At 47.0% G+C, this 20708-nt stretch overlaps 1 protein-coding gene across 1 annotated transcript in view; it reads right to left on the reverse strand.

The window, feature by feature from the left end:
* The window catches only part of LOC147017216 (uncharacterized), a 212843-nt gene extending 192425 nt beyond the window's left edge, over positions 1-20418 (reverse strand). The window contains exon 1 of the mRNA XM_085846666.1: positions 19980-20418. The gene's annotated coding sequence lies outside the window, so the exon portion shown is untranslated. The remainder of the gene's footprint in view (positions 1-19979) is intronic.
* Positions 20419-20708: the final 290 nt, after the last annotated feature.

Here is a 20708-nt window from a genome sequence, read left to right on the forward strand (position 1 = left end):
TTTTGTTCCCTTTCCCCCTCTGTGACTGAGTCCAGAGTGAGGTGCCTTTGTTCTTTGGATTCATTTTTATTCTCATTGTACATAATTTATTTATTTTCAATTTTGGGTCCCCTGTTCTTTCTTATCCTAACCCGCCGTCATCTCCTCTGTCATGATTACATCAAGCGGTAAGGTTTTCGTGTCTCTCTTCAAGACGCGTGCACGCGTTGTCCACCATTAACTTAGAACATCATCTGAGGGAGTAAAATGCCAGTTTGGCTCATCCGTCCAGCATCCGTGTTGGCTGACCTCGACACGACAATATGTTGACTCGAACCCCCGAACTTGACGAGGCAGCACAGCACAAATCAAATCCCATCACAGTGCTTGCTGCACGACCTGCCAGCAAGAAGTGTCGCCTGCCACGTGAGCACATTGTCTCTGCCTTGCTGATCACCAGTCAAGAGGTTTGCAGCCAGGAACATTAAATCAACCAAAGAAGCACATTGACTCTATGACACGACGCTGACGTCATGTACATAAATTATGCCAACATCTCATCTCCAAACTTGGAGGCATCCGTATTCAAAATAAAGACCAATTACTGCACCGTAATCCAAAGAAGGAAGCCAGACGTAACAATACAAATGCACACACAGTACCCAATGAACACGATGAGGCGATAAGGGGAGGTGACTTGGCTCACTCAATCCATAGCAGGTATTGAGAAATAAAGAGGTTTCCATTTGTTTTTGTTTTGGGGGTTTTTTTTGGGGGGGGAGCTTGTAGAAGCAGCAAAAATATAATTTTGCACCAAGAGAGACTTTTCTCGGAAGGCTGGTGGGATGGCATAGCGGTACGCACACTGGCCTCGATGCCATGTTGCCTGGGTTAGATTCACGACGCAGGTATAAACTGTCAGCCCGGTGTTTCACATGCAGGATGAGTCATCAATATGTGTTCCGTCCCTTGGATGGCCTTTAAACGGACATCCCGTCTGCCAGCATTTGTTGGTGGATGTTAAAGATCCCATGGTGTCCTTCGCAAAGAGTAAGCGAGCTATTGCCGTCACCATGGCCAAAATCCAAATTCCTGCCCAATCTAGTCAAACGTCAGGCCTGACAAGCAAGTTCGTGAAAACCAAGACCAATCTTCTCCAGGCCAACTCCACAAGAAAAGGTGGGTTAATAATGGTCGTTTAAAGAAAAAGAAGAGACTTTTCTCATTGCCTCAAGCTCGTGAACACAAGAGTTATGCTCCCCGTGTTGTTCGAGAAGTGTCAAACCCAAGGCTCATTCTTTGCTTGCAACCACATGTGACCACCGAGTGAAAATATGGGAGGTGTTCACGTGGCGTGCAAGCGGCGGGTCTCACCTATACCTTGTTTTGTTTGGACCTCACATGTGTTATTCTTTTTATCTCTAATTTACTGCAAACAACGGGACCCTGGTTGCGTTGTTTAAAGATTGGGTGGGATGGGGAGTTTGGTACAAGTGCTACATTTCAATCGAAAGAGAAAACCAAATGGTCAAACATTCCAAGTACACCCCCCCCCAAAAAAAAAGTATTAATAATAATTAAAACTCGTGGAATGTTTTCAATAAGGTTTGAGAATTATTTCCTTGGCAAACGTGGAATATTACAAAGATTACATGATCTCCGTTGATGCCTCCATGTGATGCGGAGTTTCTTTTCCCTTCCACATTTATGGCAATTTTGAAGGTTCGACACATGTTCCATCCAACTTGTTATCTGACGACATGAAGGAAATAATGACATGGGAATCTGCATAACTATGGTCACCGGGTTTCCACAAATCAGAATTGTGGATTGTAAAATCCATAACTATATGACCACTCATCTTATATGACCACTCGACAGGAATGGTGACCTGACTGCTATTATGTTGAGAAGTCGTGGTGTAAGCAACAATACAGCTTTATTGTTTAGACATCATCAACAGGCTGATGGATTGCTAGATGGATGTCATGGAACAATATGTCATGTCTGGTAATCACCCTAACCCGGAAGGTAACCTGGAAAGGAATCCCACATCCACATGATCGATTCATGCTCTACTCGGATTGAGAAACTCTTTATCAGAAAAATTTACCTTGATGTTCTCAAACTAACAGAATGGAAAAGGTAATGGTAGAAACAGCATTTCATCTTTTTTTTAAAGCACGTTTGTGAAGCTCACTCTGTTTTACTTTTTAGTTGTAAATCTACAAACACGTACGATAGCCCATCCTTTAAGTTTTCCCCTTTCCAACAGAGGATTTATATATAATCCATAAAGTGCTGTGGTGTGTCCCCAAAGGAGAACCACAATTTTATGAGCATAACTGCAACGTTTTGAACCATGTAGACCATGACACTCATATCATTTTGATATTTTTTAGACCCTAAATTTGCCAGTACCTCAACATGATCTACAGGAAGCTCAGCACTGGATGGTAATAACGATTGGAAATATGGTGGTTGACTTTTAAGATTGTTGTTTAGAATGGAGTAATTAATTTGATGGTTTAAAAATAAATCACTTATCCACCTCATTGTTCTTCAACTTTGAAAGAACTGTTATTTGAGTCTGATCGAGAAAATTGGAAACTGAAGGATACATAGTTTATGCCAAAATATTCCACAGGCAGCATCGTAAACAGTGGTCTTCCATAAGTTTTGGAGCAGTGAAGTAAAATTTGTTATTATTGCTATTTTACAAGAAATTTGGATTTGAGATCAAAATATGAATAGAGTACAGAAGGTCAGCTTTTATTTATTGGTATATCTTTTTATATATGTTTTACCATTGTAGAACAAGAGAGCTTTTTATGTTTAATCCCCCCATTTTAGGTTAGTACAAGTAATGGAACAGATAAATTTAAAGCAAATTAAAGTAATATAATAGTTCGTATTTGGTCACGTATCCCTTGCATGCAATAACTGCATTGAGCACGTGACCCAATGACATCACCAAACTCTTGGTATCTTCCTTTTGAGATGCTTTGCCAAGCCTTAACCACAGCCATTTTCAGTTGTTGTATGTTTTTGGGTGGGTTTCTCAATTTAGTCTCCTCTTAAGCAAGTGAAATGCATGCTCCCTTGGATTTAAATCAGGAGATTGACTTGGTCAGTCGGAAACATTCCACTTTTTCCCCTGATGTACTCCTTGGTTGCATTGACAGTGCGTTTTGGGTCATCATCTTGCTGCATGGTGATGCGCCACCTAATGAGTTGGGAGGCATTTTCTTGCGCATAGGCAGCCAAAAAGTTTCTGTAAACTTCCAAATTAATTCTGCTGCTGCCATTTTTAGTTAGATCATCAATAAAGATGAGTGAGCCAGTTCCAGAAACAGCCACACAATCCCAAGCCATGACACTACCTTCACCATGCTTCACAGATGAGGTCGTATGCTTTGGATCACATGCGGTTTCTTCCTTTCTCCACACGTTCACCTTTCCATCGCTTTGCTAAAGGTTTATCTTTGTCCCATCTGTCAATATAACTTTGATCCAGAACTCTACTGGCTCACCTCGGTATTTCTTGGCAAATTGTAATCTGGCCTTTCTATTTTTGGCACTGAGGAGAGGTTTACATCTTGCGGTTTAGCCTTTGTAATTCTGCTGTCGAAGTCTTCTACGAATGGTAGATTGTGATACTTTCACCACTGCACTCTGGCCGTTTTTGGTGACGTCATTGACAGTTGTTTTAGGGTTTTTATTGAAAGCTCTGATGAGTTTTCTGTCATCAACTCCAGTTGTTTTCCTTGGCCGACCTGGCCATTGTCCATTGCTAAGTACACTCGTGGTTTGTTTCTTTTCTCAAGATATTCCAAATTGATGTATTTGCTATGCTCAATTTTTGTGCTATGCTTCCAATTAAATTATTCTGTTCTTTCAGCATCCACATTGCTTGCTTTTCTTTCATGTACAGTTCTCTGGTCTTCATGTTGGTAAATATCGAATGGCTCCAAAGGCAGACTCCAAAGGCCAAATAAAAGGCGAAAACCAAAACTTGACATTCACAGCTCTTTTATGTGTGAACAATCAATGCAACAAGAAACACCTGTCAGTCATTTGTTCCAATACTGAAGCTCACCTAAAATGGGGGGACTGAACGTAACAAGTGCTGTTGTTCTACAATGGTAAAACATATGTGCATAAAAATACCAAGAAATAAAAGCTGACCTTCCGTACTCTTGCATCGTATTAGTCTTTTGAATTCAAATCCAAATTTCTTGAGTATACAGCAATATTAACAAACTTGACTTCACTGTTCCAACATTTATGGAGGATGGTGGGCACTGTACGTGACCGAGAACAATTAGATATATCTGGTCACCATAATTGGAGAAATACACATTAATACAATGAAAATGAAGGTAAATAATTGTTTCTTTCCACCATATTTTATTGCACCATTCTTTACAGCATTAATGATTGGTTCTTTACTGCTGCTTGAACCTCATTCAAGCTAAGTTTTCCGAACCGGATTTGTCATGTTTTTCTGTTATATCTTCGTCCCTGTGTTGCTGTTTGTGTTTACATCCAATTTTCCCTGTTAAACCGTATCTTCTTGTGCTGTATTTGTCACGTGTTTTCATGTTGTTCAAAGTATACTTTTGCCTTCCCTTCCCAGCGGAGACAGCAGCTAGAAACATTGTGTGCCTTTGGTCTCCATAATCCTCATTTTGCTTCTTTCTTCCAAAATATTTCACTTATACTGTTGTGGACCGGGGATTGGTGGCGAGGTGCGACCGCTAGGTGGAGCAGTAGGGTCATCTCCACCGAACACCCGGAATTGCAAGGTCGTAACCCTTGGATATCTCCAAAGGTCACGGGTCCCTTAGCGGACCGTGGTCGCCAATATTTTGACGACGTGGGGAAGGGTTAATTGCCTAATTTCAATATACCTAAGTAGCCACATCGTCTAACTACTGGGGAAAACCACACCCTCGACGGATCTCGGGCAGAACGGGCCGTTTACCGAGCCTGATCCGGGTGTAAACCGAGCGGGGATTACCAAGATCCGTCGGTCCAAATGAACAATTACAGCAACAAGGCCTCCCTAATTCCCAATATGCACCGTGCTCAACCAACGAAAGAAAGTGACAGACAATGAGCTGGTACATTGAACAATCGGGGTTTATTTATAATGGGGCAGGGGAGCACAAAAAGAGCAGAGTTACACCGACTATCAAGAAGGAATGCAAGTCAGTACAAGGCACTTAAACAATTGCAATTTATAGACTTGGCCCACACACATACATACACACATACATACACACACACACACACACACACACACACACACACACACACACACACACACACACACACACACACACACACACACACACACACACACACACACACACACACACACAAAGAAATGGTGGCCATGGCCTTTATTTGGGGCCCTTCAGCTTGAGAGGGTAGGCGAGCTGAGGGCAAGAGTCTGCACTTGCACCTATCCACCTCGTGCGGTCTGGTCAAGCTTGTCCGATGGCAGGACTCGAACCTACCCCCTCAAAGCAGCACCAAGCACCAGGAATGAGGGATAGAGTGACGGACGCCAGCCAGCACGAAGGCAGACGAGGTGAGAGATGACGAGGCGACAAGCGATCAAGGCCGAAAAAGCTTCCACGGATCAGATTACACCAGGCGAGGCAGACCCAGACAGCCTGACAGAACGCGCCGATCACTCAACCTCTCCTGAGGTTGGAGGGACTTTTTCCCTGGCCACTCGCCTCCTGATTGGACGGTCGCATCGCGCGATTCGCTGGCCGTCCCTCATTGGACAGGCCCACGGTAGGCGGGGAAACTGGAGTCCCGATTTGAGGCAATTGTACCTCCTCACCTAAGACCACGTGCATAATGGCGACCGGGTTGAGTGAGGGACGGGACCGCTGTTGTTGTTGTTGTTGTTGTTGTTGTTGTTGTTGTTGTAAAAAACGCTGACTAAAAAATAAACCCACAGCACACACATGAAATTCCCATTAGACAGAAGGGAGGGGACCCTAACTAAAAACACATACTTATCGAAATAACTGAACTGCAGGGGCTGCTGACTGTTTGTGTGCAAAAGGCTTCTAAATCTGTAACAATACCTCCTCAACGTCATCCGATAACCCTGCCGCTTTCAAAAAAAAATTAAAACACAGCATTTTTTTCCACTCCACAACGATCTCATTCTATTTGAATATCCTTCTGCCTGTACTTCATGTAGTACATTATTTTTACCCTTTTCTCTATCTTTAAACTCAATCCTCATGGAATAGAAATGCTTCTTTTTTTAGATCCTCGTGGAGGATCTCCAAGTCTTACTCACGTTGTTGTTCTTGTGGACTTTTTTGTTTCACAGCCTACAGTTTTCATCGAAACTTCCTGAAACTTGGCGTATTTAGTGTTGTGGTTACCAAATTCGCAAACCACCATTCAGGTCCCTTAGGTGAGGTATCTCGGCAAGTATATGTGTAGTTAGGCCCAAACCCGTTGTCTAGTGGGAATACATGTCATTTATGCGAGCTGCGACTCTTCAGGATAGCCGTTTTTCTTTTACTATCTTTATTTTGGACCAACCGCCATGATCACAACCACAACATCAACCACCGACCACAACCACCGCTTCACCACAACCGCCACGACCTTCACGTCACACCTCGCAACCGTAGCATCGCCACCGTTCTTGCCCCGCTGTGGGTACCGGTGTTGGACTCGTGCAGGGCGCACGTCGAACAGCGTGTACAAAATCACGGATTTTGTGCTTCAAAAACGGATCAAAAACGACACACGCCCACTTTTTGCCGTCCAATCGGTGAGCGAGGGGCGATTTGGCCCCGCCTCCAGAACGATCGATATATGCAAATTTGTGGATCAAAAAGCCTTCACGCCCACTTTTTCTCGGGCCAATGGGGAGCGAGGTGAAAGGTCAAAGGGAGGGGGTCAAAGGCGAAGCTACGGGGGGGTAAAAGGACCGTGTTCGTCAGTCAGAGAGTGTGGAAGTCTGGAGCCCGAAGCCTGCAGTAGCTGGAGAAGCTGAAGAGAGTCGAACGAGGAGAGCCCAAAGAAGAGTCCAGGGTGGAGAGTCCAGAGGCGGAGAGGCGGCAGCGGCGAAGGCAGACGAGGGGGTGCTCGCGACGGTGCCGGGAGCTGCACGCCCGAGGAAGGCCGGCAGCGCGACCTGGCCGAGGTGGAGACGCACACCAGGGATAATAAAGATCCTCTATACCCCGAGCATCAGCAACCCCCTCCTGTTTCCCCCCGCGCTGAGATAGTGCGACCAAGGGGGCCCCCTTTCCCACCCCCTACCAGACACCGTCCACGAGGCCCGCGGGTTGCGGCGCCATCGCCGCTCCGCGTCTCATTACCAGACGGGTAGGCGCGACCCGGTCTCGGCCTCAGGCCCGCCTCATCCTTGAGGGTATTCTTTTCCTTGGTTTTGGGTATGTGTTGTCGGCGCCGTCTGTGAGGTAGAATTGTATAAGTGTTGCCGTGTGCTCGGTAGTCGGTATTAGCTCTGCACTGTGTTTTCACTTTTATATTTGCTTTTTGTGTAAATGGAATTGTGTTTTCTTTTTTTTGTGTGCATTTGGTGGAATTGAATATGTGTGCTTTCCGTTCGTCGCGAATAAATGTGCTTTATTGTTGAACTGTTTCCCGCTTCGCTTCGTCTTTTTCTCCCATTGAATCCTCATCTTGCTTCACGTAAAGGGTTGGTAGTGGGCTGAATACGCCCGATAATTAATCGAACCGTCGAGGTCGACGATAACACCGCTCGGTTATTCCGATAGTACGGAACGGGTCGCTTAAGTGGCCCGTGTCCGAAGTCGACCTGCGGCGAGGTGCGATCGCCCGGTCTACCCTCCGCGTGGGTACTTAGGTAGGTCGAATTTGGCGAGCAACCCTATCCCACGCGGGGGCTGATTGGCTCGATCGCGGTGAGACCGAAAGGTCCACCCGTGACTGGTTCCCGGCGTTAGTCCGAGAGGGTCACGACTGGATTGTCCGTCCGGTGGGCGACGTGCCGCGATTCGAGTTACGTGGCCGTCAGCACGCCGGCGGGCGCGAATACCGCAACACTGGTGTCAGGAGTGGGATACAAATTCATCGCCCTCCTCGCGGCACTGGTATCGGAGAACAGGAAAACGGGCTCTCCTGTCTCCGGCTAAATTCACGGGAATCGGTCCAGGGGTGAGAGAAGCGACCCCCGATTCCCTCCAAATTACGAGTGAGCGAAATTAACCCTTCACGAGAAGCAAGATGGCGTCTCAAGGCGAGCGGGTGCCGGGTGGATTAGGTATGTGTAATAGTAATGTAGAATCCATGGCTCAGGACGGGATCACCGTGCAAGAGAAACCCGTACCAGAAGGTTGGGAAAGGCATCGATGCCGTTCATCTGGTCGGTTTTTTATTATAACTCCACCACTAAATGTAGTCAGTGGGAGTGGCCAGGGCAGGTGACAATGCGGCAGATTATGGAACTCGCGCAGAGCATAAATGACAAACTGGATTACAGGAATGCCGAAATGAAAGAAAGGAACAACGAAATGAAGAGAAATACGCAACAAATGGAAAATAAAAAAATGGATGGAAACGCACTCGAAGCGAAAAACCAAATGAAAGAAATGCGGGGTGAGATGCAGAGCATGGGCATAGGCCTGCAGGCAGGCATTATGGCAATGGGGAGGAGCGAAACGCGGACCACGGGCGAGAAAATGGCGCTGCCACGTGCTGGGACGAACGAGCTGGGGGGGAGTGCAACGGCTGTCAGGCCCGCGGTCGGGGCGGGCGAGAAAATAATTCGGGAGACGTGTAAGACGAGACACGAGGTAAAGAAGGTATTAGAAAAATTAAAAGAAAGCCAGGAGGAGACAGAGGAGGGATTGAAGGTCGAAACGGTGGAGTGTGAGAAAAGACTTCAAGACATGAAGAGAGTTGATAAGCTGGGACTGGAGGGAAAAACGGAGACAGAGGAACTGGGAAGACGGGTAGAAAACCACAAGCGCAAGCCGGAAGAACAGTTAGAAGCCAAAGCAAAGTCTGAGTGTGCGGAGATGAGAAAGGAATTGGAAAATAAAGTTTCTGAGTTACAGAAACACCAAAACAAAGAGAGGGAACTACAAAACGAACTGAGAGTGTTAAAAGAGGAAAGGAAGAGAACGGAAAATGAAACTTTAAGAAACCACACTGTACAGATCGAACAGCTGGAAGCGAAGGCCAGACTAAAGAATGAGGAACAAGAAAGAGTAATGAAGGAAGAACGAATGAGACAGGAGAAAGAAATCAGTCAGTTGAAAGAAATGACGAGATTGCAGAAGGAGGAACAAGAAAGACAGTGGAATAGAAAACTGAAAGAGTATGAATTTGAAACTGAACGACAAAAGGAAAAAAATAGGTTTGAATACGAGGAGAAAGTAAAGGAGCAAGGAATGAAGCAGGAAGGAGAAATCAGGAGATTGAAGGACACAACGAGATTGGAGAGGGAAGAACGAGAGGAACAATGGAATAGAAAACAAAAAGAACATGAATCTGAGGTTGACCAATTGAAAGAAAAGCTGAGGCTGGAGTACGAGATAGACAAAGAACAGCGAATGAAACACAAACAGGAGATTAACCAAATGAAGCAAACCATGAAACTGGAGAAGGAAGGACGGGAGAGGAAACGAGGAAGAGTCGTGAGAGAACAGCGAATGAAACACAGGAAGGAAATAATAATAGTTGAGACAAGGGAGGTAAAGGGTGAAGAGTTGGCAGAGACACGGGAGATAGAAAAAATAGAGGAAAGATTACACGAGGAAGACGGGGTAAGTGACGCACACACACACACACAGAGGTAGTGGAGGATAATGGGGGTGAGCTGGCGGACTGGGTAGAGACCCGGTGCGAGCACCTGGATGACCTCCTCCAGGAACGAGGGGAGGGAGTCTGCCCCCTTGAGGCGAGTCACGACCAGGTGAGTTCGGTCGTGCTTTGCGAGGTTGAGAGGACGGGTGCTGTGGACAGGTGCTTGGAGAGCTTGGGGGGTATAGAGGCCCCGGAGACCCTTGTGGGGACACGAATCCCCAGTGTGGTTGTCCCGGTGTGTGTGGTGCAGGGTGTGAGTGCGTCCCCGTGTGTGGAAGCGACCCCGTGTGTGAGTGGTGTGGTAGCGATGGTGCCGGAGTGCGTGCTTCCCAGCACGCCGTGTGTGGATGAGGCACCGTGTGTGGAAGAGGCCGTGTGTGTGGATGAAACGGCCAGTGTGAGTGAGGTACCGCGGGTGAGTGCCCCCGCGTGTGTGAGTAGTATGGTTTGTGTGAGTAGTGAGGCACGCGTGGGTGAACGGCCGTGTGCAAGGTCGTTGTGTGCAAGGGAGACCGTGTGTGTGAGAGAGCGGTATGAGAGGGAGATGTCGGTTGGCATGCGGGAGCACGCAGCCGCGTCTCCCGGTGTGAGTTTAATGGTGTGGACTGTGTGCGTCGTAACACGCAGGTGTGCGTGGGTCGAATGGCGACGACGACGGCGACATGTGAGGAAAGAAAGCCGAGTAGCGGCTGTGGTTGTTTCGGGGACCGTGCCGGGTTCACCCAGCAGTGAGCACGCGGTCCGTGCTGTGCAACGCACGAGACCACCACGTGCTCGCTTGCGAGAGTGAAGTCCCGGTCCGGAAACGCACGCGGTGGATTTGCCGATCCCGCGGACGGACAAAGTTTAGGCAGGTAAATGGATTTGGACCGGACGGGTTCTCCACGCGATCGTGTGTGTTAAGCTCCAACGGGCAAAGCACATGTGTTCACGTGGGGAACCCCTCGAGACGTGGGGCTTGTGTTTTTTTTTATGCGCACGGTGACGTCATGGCTGCACGTGTGGTTGGAATCCGGCAGGAGGGGTATCTCTGCCGGATGGTCCCGTCCAAGGAGGGACGAGGGACACGTGCAGCTGCATGACGTCACGGGCAGGTGCAAAGTGCGCGAGCTCTGAGTTGCCGCGCAGGTGCTGACCATGGAAAAAAAAAAAAAAAAGCAAGCCTCACTTTCGGGTGCAAAGGATTCCTGGGCAAGGGGTGGAAGACCCCCTTACCCTGGGCACAGGATGAAAACTAGTTAGGGGGAAGGGTTAGCTTAGCTAGACCGACTCCATGGGGCATGGGTAAGTCCTCATGGAGTCCGTAGAATGGATTAGGTAGAGGGATTGTAGCCAGATTTAGGTTGGGAAATAAAATGATTGATTTGGAGACAGAGACAGACTTTGGATGTGTAGTGGGGACGTAGCTTAGCTACGTAGGTTAAATGGAACGTGCTATAGTTTAAGGGACGACGTGGGAGCACGAGTTAGTTAGGGGATGTAGTTAGGAGGATGGCAGAGTTCAGCGGTGTGTGTGTTGAAGAGTTGTGAGGTGAGTACATGATGAGTGAGTGCGGCCAGCGGGTCTGTGTGAGTGGAGCGAATGGGGAATGCATGGTGCGATGAGTGATTGGGGGGAGGAGTGACTCCCGCCCAAGGGACCCCGGGGTCAGTGTAGAGTGAGTTAGCGGGGTTAGTCAAATTGAAAAATGGAAGTCGTTTTGTTGTTGGTGAGGAAGTAGGCTAGAGACCCATTTGGAGGGGTGCAGGAGCCCTGTTGACGGGCTTGGGAGCGTGGCTGCGAAAGGTGAGTATCGCTGAGTGGGTACCCCGGGCACCAGGCTAGTCGGCCGTGGTAGGCCAAGGGCCCATGGGGGGCCGGGATAGAGTAGTGGGCACGGGTGCGCCTGCTTGGTGCGGGGGCCCGGGGCGCCATTAGCCGCGTGGGCAGTGTTGTGGGCACGGGTGACCCTCGGAAAGGGGCCCGGGAGGCCGGCCTGCCACGTGTGCGTTTCAGGGGAGGTGCCATGGGGGGCACTCCCCGGTGTTAGGGAGCTGGTAGGCTCGGAGGCAGTGTAGTGCCCGGGGGTGCCATAGCGGGAGATTCGGCAGAGGGTCGTGCCTGCCGGAGGGAGCCACGTGTCCCAGCCAGGAGACCGTGTGAGGGCACGGAGAGAAAATTGGGGGGTGAGGCCCGAAATTGTGAGGACACCAACACAGGCGACGGGAATCTGGGTTGATAGAACCAATAGTTTAAGCGAGAGGCGCTTGTTGAAAGCCCCGGGGTAGTTTAACAGTTAAATGGTTAGGGTAGATTAGGAGATGTACCCCTCCGCACCATCCATCCCCTCGCTCTCGTTGTGGGCCGCTGGACCCACTTTGGGTTAGATCGCCGAACTCTGGGGAGGCCATTCTGAGGCTTCGTTGGGCCTCGACACAGGACGCTAGCTCTCCCTTATTCCCCTCCGGGAAGGGAACGTAGGGGTTGGGAGTAGGCTAGGTGACAGTATAGGTTAGCCGAACAAGGACGATAAAGGGGGTTAGGGGACGATTTATAGTGGGGGAGTAAAAATAAAAACAACAGAAAAAAACTAAGTTGGGGCTAAATTGGTTTTTCACAAATTAAGGGAGTGGGTATGTACAGTGACAGGCAAAGGCGATAGGTGGGAGGGAGACAGGTAGGTAGGTCCGAGTCCACCTTCCAAGTGGCCAGCACCACCGCACTCCCTCCACCAACCTCCACTGAATGGCAAAGGCTGGCCAACTTCATCGGCTGGCCGTGTTTTGCTTCAAGGCGGAGGCCGGCCAACTTCATCGGCAGCTGTGTGCTGCAAGGCCTGTGCCGGCCAGTTCATCTGCTGGCTGTTTTTCTTCGAGGCCTGTGCCGGCCAGTTCGTCTGCCGGCTGTGTTTGCCTGCAACGGTCTTCTTCTGCGGGCTGTGTTTGCCTGCAGCGGCCTTCTTCTGCGGGCTGTGTTTGCCTGCTGCCTTTGCCATGCCATGCCCACTGCCCATGTTCACCAGCCCCGTTCAATTTTTGCTTTGCCCCCCCCCCCTGTTCATTTCCATGTGCGCCAGGATCCGCAAGGCAACAGTTTGCAAGCTGCGAGAACTGCCCTGTTGGCAGCTACAACACGGGCCTGCAGTGGCAGCCCGTGCACCGTGTTTTGCGTCCATCCATTCATCCATTCATTCGTTGTGCTCATTGCGTGTGCCACTTGAGCTGGCACGGAGACTGCGTTGTGCAGCCCATGCACCGTTGTGGTTCACTGCATTCAGTTCAAACCGTTCATGCATCCATTCGTTGTGCTCATTGCGTGTGCCACTTGAGCTGGCACGGAGACTGCGTTGTGCGGCCCATGCACCGTTGTGGTTCACTGCGTTCAGTTCAAAAGGGAAGGCCTTGGACTGCGTGTGAGCAGCCAGCCACGTTCCCTGTCACCTGCATTGTTTGAGCCAGAGACTGCATGCGGGCAGCCTGGCTCCCTGCTAACTGCTTTTCTTTGCAGAGTTCAGTGATCCTGGGCCATGGTTTAGTGTAAAATTTGTAAGTTAAGGTTAAGATGTACTGTACATATGAGTGCGCCCCCGGCATGTCTGTCTTAGCGCCGGCAATTTTATTTAAGTCGTCCGTGTGAGTGAGTTTGTTTAGATAGTTACGCAGCCCTCAGGTTATTTATTTTGGGGACACGAATACCATGAATGTCGCACTCAGGGATCCGTAGGTAAAATGTACTAGGGGAAAACTACACATGATGGCACACGAAAATTTGACGACTCGGGACGAGTCTGTAAAAAGGGAAGGGGGTAGTGTTGTGGTTACCAAATTCGCAAACCACCATTCAGGTCCCTTAGGTGAGGTATCTCGGCAAGTATATGTGTAGTTAGGCCCAAACCCGTTGTCTAGTGGGAATACATGTCATTTATGCGAGCTGCGACTCTTCAGGATAGCCGTTTTTCTTTTACTATCTTTATTTTGGACCAACCGCCATGATCACAACCACAACATCAACCACCGACCACAACCACCGCTTCACCACAACCGCCACGACCTTCACGTCACACCTCGCAACCGTAGCATCGCCACCGTTCTTGCCCCGCTGTGGGTACCGGTGTTGGACTCGTGCAGGGCGCACGTCGAACAGTGTGTACAAAATCACGGATTTTGTGCTTCAAAAACGGATCAAAAACGACACACGCCCACTTTTTGCCGTCCAATCGGTGAGCGAGGGGCGATTTGGCCCCGCCTCCAGAACGATCGATATATGCAAATTTGTGGATCAAAAAGCCTTCACGCCCACTTTTTCTCGGGCCAATGGGGAGCGAGGTGAAAGGTCAAAGGGAGGGGGTCAAAGGCGAAGCTACGGGGGGATAAAAGGACCGTGTTCGTCAGTCAGAGAGTGTGGAAGTCTGGAGCCCGAAGCCTGCAGTAGCTGGAGAAGCTGAAGAGAGTCGAACGAGGAGAGCCCAAAGAAGAGTCCAGGGTGGAGAGTCCAGAGGCGGAGAGGCGGCAGCGGCGAAGGCAGACGAGGGGGTGCTCGCGACGGTGCCGGGAGCTGCACGCCCGAGGAAGGCCGGCAGCGCGACCTGGCCGAGGTGGAGACGCACACCAGGGATAATAAAGATCCTCTATACCCCGAGCATCAGCAACCCCCTCCTGTTTCCCCCCGCGCTGAGATAGTGCGACCAAGGGGGCCCCTTTCCCACCCCCTACCAGACACCGTCCACGAGGCCCGCGGGTTGCGGCGCCATCACCGCTCCGCGTCTCATTACCAGACGGGTAGGCGCGACCCGGTCTCGGCCTCAGGCCCGCCTCATCCTTGAGGGTATTCTTTTCCTTGGTTTTGGGTATGTGTTGTCGGCGCCGTCTGTGAGGTAGAATTGTATAAGTGTTGCCGTGTGCTCGGTAGTCGGTATTAGCTCTGCACTGTGTTTTCACTTTTATATTTGCTTTTTGTGTAAATGGAATTGTGTTTTCTTTTTTTTGTGTGCATTTGGTGGAATTGAATATGTGTGCTTTCCGTTCGTCGCGAATAAATGTGCTTTATTGTTGAACTGTTTCCCGCTTCGCTTCGTCTTTTTCTCCCATTGAATCCTCATCTTGCTTCACGTAAAGGGTTGGTAGTGGGCTGAATACGCCCGATAATTAATCGAACCGTCGAGGTCGACGATAACACCGCTCGGTTATTCTGATAGTACGGAACGGGTCGCTTAAGTGGCCCGTGTCCGAAGTCGACCTGCGGCGAGGTGCGATCGCCCGGTCTACCCTCCGCGTGGGTACTTAGGTAGGTCGAATTTGGCGAGCAACCCTATCCCACACGGGGGCTGATTGGCTCGATCGCGGTGAGACCGAAAGGTCCACCCGTGACTGGTTCCCGGCGTTAGTCCGAGAGGGTCACGACTGGATTGTCCGTCCGGTGGGCGACGTGCCGCGATTCGAGTTACGTGGCCGTCAGCACGCCGGCGGGCGCGAATACCGCAACAATATGTAAAAATACCCTGTGCAGACAGTGACCATCTCCGATTTAGAAAATTCCTCCTAGAAAAAAAAGTTATGACATCAAAATATCTCCGCTAATGAAAATCGCCTAAAAAATTATCTCCGAAACTAGGCAAGCTTTTTCAATTATGTTTGCGGGAATCGAACAGGACATTAGCAGAGATGAATTACCGCACATATGATGCATCACTATGACGTCATATCAATTTTTATGATGTCATTCCTATTTTTTGACATTTTTTGTTTTTTGTTTCATTTGTTTCACAGCCTACAGTTTTTATTGAAACTTCCTGAAACTTGGCATATACATGTAAAAATACTCTGCGCAGACAGTAACTATCTCCGATTTTGAAAATTCCTCTGAGAAAAAAAGTTATGACGTCACAATATCTCCGCTAATGGAAATCGCCTAAAAAATTATCTCCGAAACTTGGCAAGCTTTTTGAATTCTGTTTGCGGGAATCGAACAGGGCATTAGCAGAGATGAATTACCGCACATATGATACATCACTATGATGTCACATCAATTTTTATGATGTCATTCCTATTAATTGACATTTTTTGTTTCACAACCCAGAGTTTTCATCGGAGCTTCGTGAAACTTGCCATGTATATGCAGAAAGCCCACGTGCAGGCAGTACCCATCTCCAATTTTGGAAATTCTTTCTAGAAAAAAAGTTAACGTCATAATATCTCCACTAATTGAAATCGCCTATACCGTTATCTCCGAAACTAGTTTGTTTCACAGCCTACAGTTTTCATCGAAACTTCCTGAAACTTGGCATATATATATATATATATATATATATATATATATATATATATATATATATATATATATATATATATATATATATATATATATATATATATACCCTCCGCGGACAGTAACCATCTCCGATTTTGAAAATTCCTCCCAGAAAAAAGTTATAATGTCAAAATATCTCCGCTAATGCCAATCGCCTCAAAAATTATCTCCGAAACTAGGCAAGCTTTTTGAATTCTGTTTGCGGGAATCGAACAGGGCATTCGCAGAGATGAATTACCGCACATATGATACATCACTATGACGTCATATCAATTTTTATGACATCATTCCTATTTTTTGACATTTTTTGTTTCACAACCCAGAGTTTTCATCGGATCTTCGTGAAACTTGCCATGTATATGCAGAAAGGCCACGCACAGGCAGTAACCATCTCCGATTTTGGAAATTCTTACTATAAAAAAAAGTTGACGTCATAATATCGCCGCTAATGGAAATCGCCTCTACCATTATCTCCGAAACTAGGCAAGTTGTTTGAATGTTGTTTGCGGGAATCAAGCCGGGCATTAGCACAGATAATTTATCGCAAACCCGATACATCACAATGACGTCATATTCGTTTTTATGACGTCATCATTAAGAGGATGAGGATCTTAGCTCATTCGAGCTTGTTTCCTTTAAAATAATTTTAAAACGCTTCACTTTCCTTATTTATCTGACAGGAGTACCCGACGCTCCAACCTGACAGACCTCTCAATCCAGGCCGCTGCTGATAAACCACACATCATCTGTTAACAGAACCATTCCTTTCGCAGGACATCCCTGACTCTTTAGCTATTGTCTTCTCTGATTTGATAGGCTTGAACCCCACCCTGGCAGTGGAGTTGCACTTTACATTATGAACTCAATTTGCCACTGCCCTTTTACTGATTTTATACTTACCAACCCCCAGGAGTTGTTTTGCTGTGACTTCCCCTCCTCTCCCACCTCTTGTTACCTCTGTTAATGTGGACGGAGGTTATGTTTTCACCCCTGTCTGTTTGTCTGTCTGTGAGCAGGATATCTCAAAAAGCTCTGGACGGATTCGGAGGAAATTTGGTGGGCAGGTTGGGTGTGTGACAATGACGAATAAATTTGATTTTTTTTTTGAGAATTCAGATCCAGGTCTGGATACAATAATTTTTAAAGCGATTCTTCACCATTGAGAGATGGGGCCAAAAACAATATGCAGGGTGTTACAAAAACACCTGGACCACTTTGGTTGTTGATATATTTCGTACCACAAATGATGCAATACGCTTTGGTTGATATGATACAGAAACTGATTAAGTCTTGTTTATTTTCAATGTAAAAGAAAATGGTGACTCCACAGGAGAAAGCTCAGTGCATCGAATGGTTCATGGAGATGAGATCCGACATGCAAGTTTGGCGTAATTTCCGTACAAGGTATGGAAGGAATCTGCCATCAAGGACTAGTATTAGAGAGTAGTGCGAGAGGTTTAAGGAGATTGGAAGTTGTCAGAAACAGAAAAGTACTGGTCGACCAAGCACAAGTGCAGCAGACATTGAACGAGTGTGTGAATTATTTCAACAAAGTCCCAGAAAATCAATCCGATGTGCATCCAAAGAACTGGAACTACCAACACCACAGGATTTTGCATAAATGATTGAAACTTTATGCCGATAAGGTGCAGATGTTGCAGGAACTGAAACCAAATGATGGACCCAAATGCAAGGCATTTGCCTTGGAAATGCTCAGTCACATAGAGGATGACAAAGTTTTCCTAGAAAAGGTCATGTTCACAGACAAAGCTTGCTTTCATGTATTGAAAAAGTTCAACTGCAAAATGTGAGGATTTTTGGCTCTGAAAACACCCACATGATCCTTGAACACATACGTGACAGTCCAAAGGTCAACGTGTGGTGTGGCCTTCTCCATGACCGCTTGGTGGGTCCGTTTTTCGTTGCGGAGGATACAATGACCTCAACAATTTACATGAACATGTTGGAAAGATTCACCTTCCCACAGATTGAAGACTTGCAACCCAGAATCATTTTACAACAGGACAGCACTCCCCCTCATTGGGCCTTAGTCGTTTGAGCCATCCTGAATGAAAAATTTCCAGGTCGCTGGATTGGCTGAAATGGACCAACCGCCTGGACCCATGATCACCAGACATAATCCTGCTTGATTTTTTTTTCTGTGGGGGTTTGTCAAAGATGTTGGTGACAACACCAAGGTGGCAAACTTGCAGGAACTTCATTCTTGGATCACAGCTGTATGTGCACTGGTAGATGCAAACATGCTGAGCCAAACATGGCAAGAACTTGTGTACCACCCTGATGTCCTGTGTGTGGCAAACAGAGCTCACATTGAAGTGCATTGATGATGTGTACAAACCTTTGAGTTTCTGTATCATATAAAACCAAAGGGTATCATTGTATCATTTGTGGTTCGAAATCTCTTAACAACCAAAGTTGGCTGGGTCTTTTTGGAACACTCTGTATAGCACGATATCTCAAAAAAAAACATGGACACATTTGGGTGAATCTTGGTGGACAGGTTGGGTGTGTAACAAGGATGAATTGATTCAGTTTTGGTGAAGATATGGATCCAGATCCTCAAACGAGATTTTTTTAATTTTAAAATTGAGGCTTCACCATTGAGAGATGGAACCAAAATGACAAATAGCACAATATTTCAAAACATTCAGGATGAATTATGACAAAGCTTGGTGGGTCAGTTGGGTAGGTGACAAGAATAAGCCGATTCAATTTTGGCTCATGATTTGGCCTCTCAGTGGGATACAAAATGTAAACTGTTCAGCCTGGCAGAGGTATTCATTCTACTGAGTGCCATTCTGGTTTGTTTGTGTGTTGTAGCGTCTTCCAAACAGTGACGACTCCACATACATACATACATACATACATACATACATATCAGACAACATGGCCAAACTTTTAACCACTCATCCCAACTTTCTCATCCTTAAATATGGTGATTTTCATTATCCTCATGCAAATTGGGTGGATGTTGGTACCTCTATCTCACCAGCCATGGCAATTCAGCAAAGGACTAATGTAACTCCATAAGACTGACAGTCTGTGAACTTTCTCTCCCAGATTTCTCCCAATGGCAAATCCTCCCTTCTGGAATTGGTGAAGACCAACTTCCCTGCAAATGTCTCCTGCTCTTCCTCTGCTTCATTTCGTTCATGAGATTATGCTTGCAAGAGTCAACCTCTCTCTGGCAAGTCTCAGAGAGCTGCATTGGCACCAACAAGTCTGGCAGTTCACTCAGACAGATTGACAGGGACTACAAGCAGCCATCTCACTTCAGGACGAGTCTCATATATTCTGCCCCTGACATCAACTTGGCCTGGGAATTCTATGACAGAAACTTGCTATCTTTTATGCACATCCATCCTATCTCATCTTCAGTTGTCCCACCCTTCTTTCTTCCCATGGTACACGGAATCCTGTGGTGAGGGAGTTGCTCTGAAATAACTCGCCTTCTCTTCCTGCAAAGAAAATCTGATGAAAGGCAATCTCAGTTCATTCCACAAAGCCCACAACAAATGTGTGTCCACCACAGGAGAGCCAGAACACAGCATCTGTCCAACATCAAGATTGAACTTTTAAACTTGTCTCCCTCCTCTAAAACCTGGTGGTACCTAGTTCAGTCGATATCCAGAGCCCCCCCCCCCTCCCTTTCAATTTCTTCCCTCTATTCAAATGGAACCACAGCCAACTCTACTCGTGAGAAAGCTGAACGCTTCAATTCTGTGCAAGAGCAGCAGAGCAGGTTTTTAGGACACTGAGCTGATACCATCCAGTCCAGTTGCAGAGTCAGAGTTGAGAGTTGCCAGAAATTTTTCCACCTAAAAAAATAAAAAAAATAAAAACTTACCAGTGATAACTTGTGGGATTCATGAGACACCGTGGGATCTTTAGCATCCGCCAACAACTTCCGGCCTCGGGTCTTTCCAATGGATGGGGCACACATTGATGTATTGTCCTGTATGTAAAACACAAAGGTGATGGTTTATAGGTCATTCGAGATTCAAACCCAGGCTGGACAGCTCAGAGGTGAGTGTGCCATACCTCCAAACTATACAGCCAGCCCTCATATAAATAAATGATTGTGCGAGTGTGTTGTAAAATATATTTTTGAACAATTGTGTTTTTTTGGACTATCTAGTTCTGAGAACTTTTGAACACCCCATGTAGCACGAAACTTGCATGAACATCTTGTTTTTAATTTTGAAATGACATGATAAATATGAATATTGCATTTTTCTTTACAGAGCACAGAATTCAATGAAAAACTTGATACCGGCAAGGATGTTCTTGACGTGAGCAATTTGATATTCCTTCTGTTTATTTAAACCATCTTGATTGTTAAACAGTGACTTCCTTTATTTTTATTCTTGGCTTGTACCACCTTGTGTTAACTATCAACCTTGTGTACACTCTATGAATTGCCTTTGACTCAGTACATAATTGCTGATTGATTGATGGCCTTCATTATTTGATACCTGGTGGTCGAGATATGAATTTTTTTCTTTCGGTTTGAAACCTGGTTAAATAATATGGAGTAAAAAAAAAAGTTTTTGGTTTTCCGATGAACAGGTAGCAC

Source organism: Eptatretus burgeri, chromosome 11 (assembly GCF_056783735.1).
Source record: "Eptatretus burgeri isolate ZD-2024b chromosome 11, Ebu_testis_v1, whole genome shotgun sequence".
NCBI classification, from domain to species: Eukaryota; Metazoa; Chordata; class Myxini; order Myxiniformes; family Myxinidae; genus Eptatretus; species Eptatretus burgeri.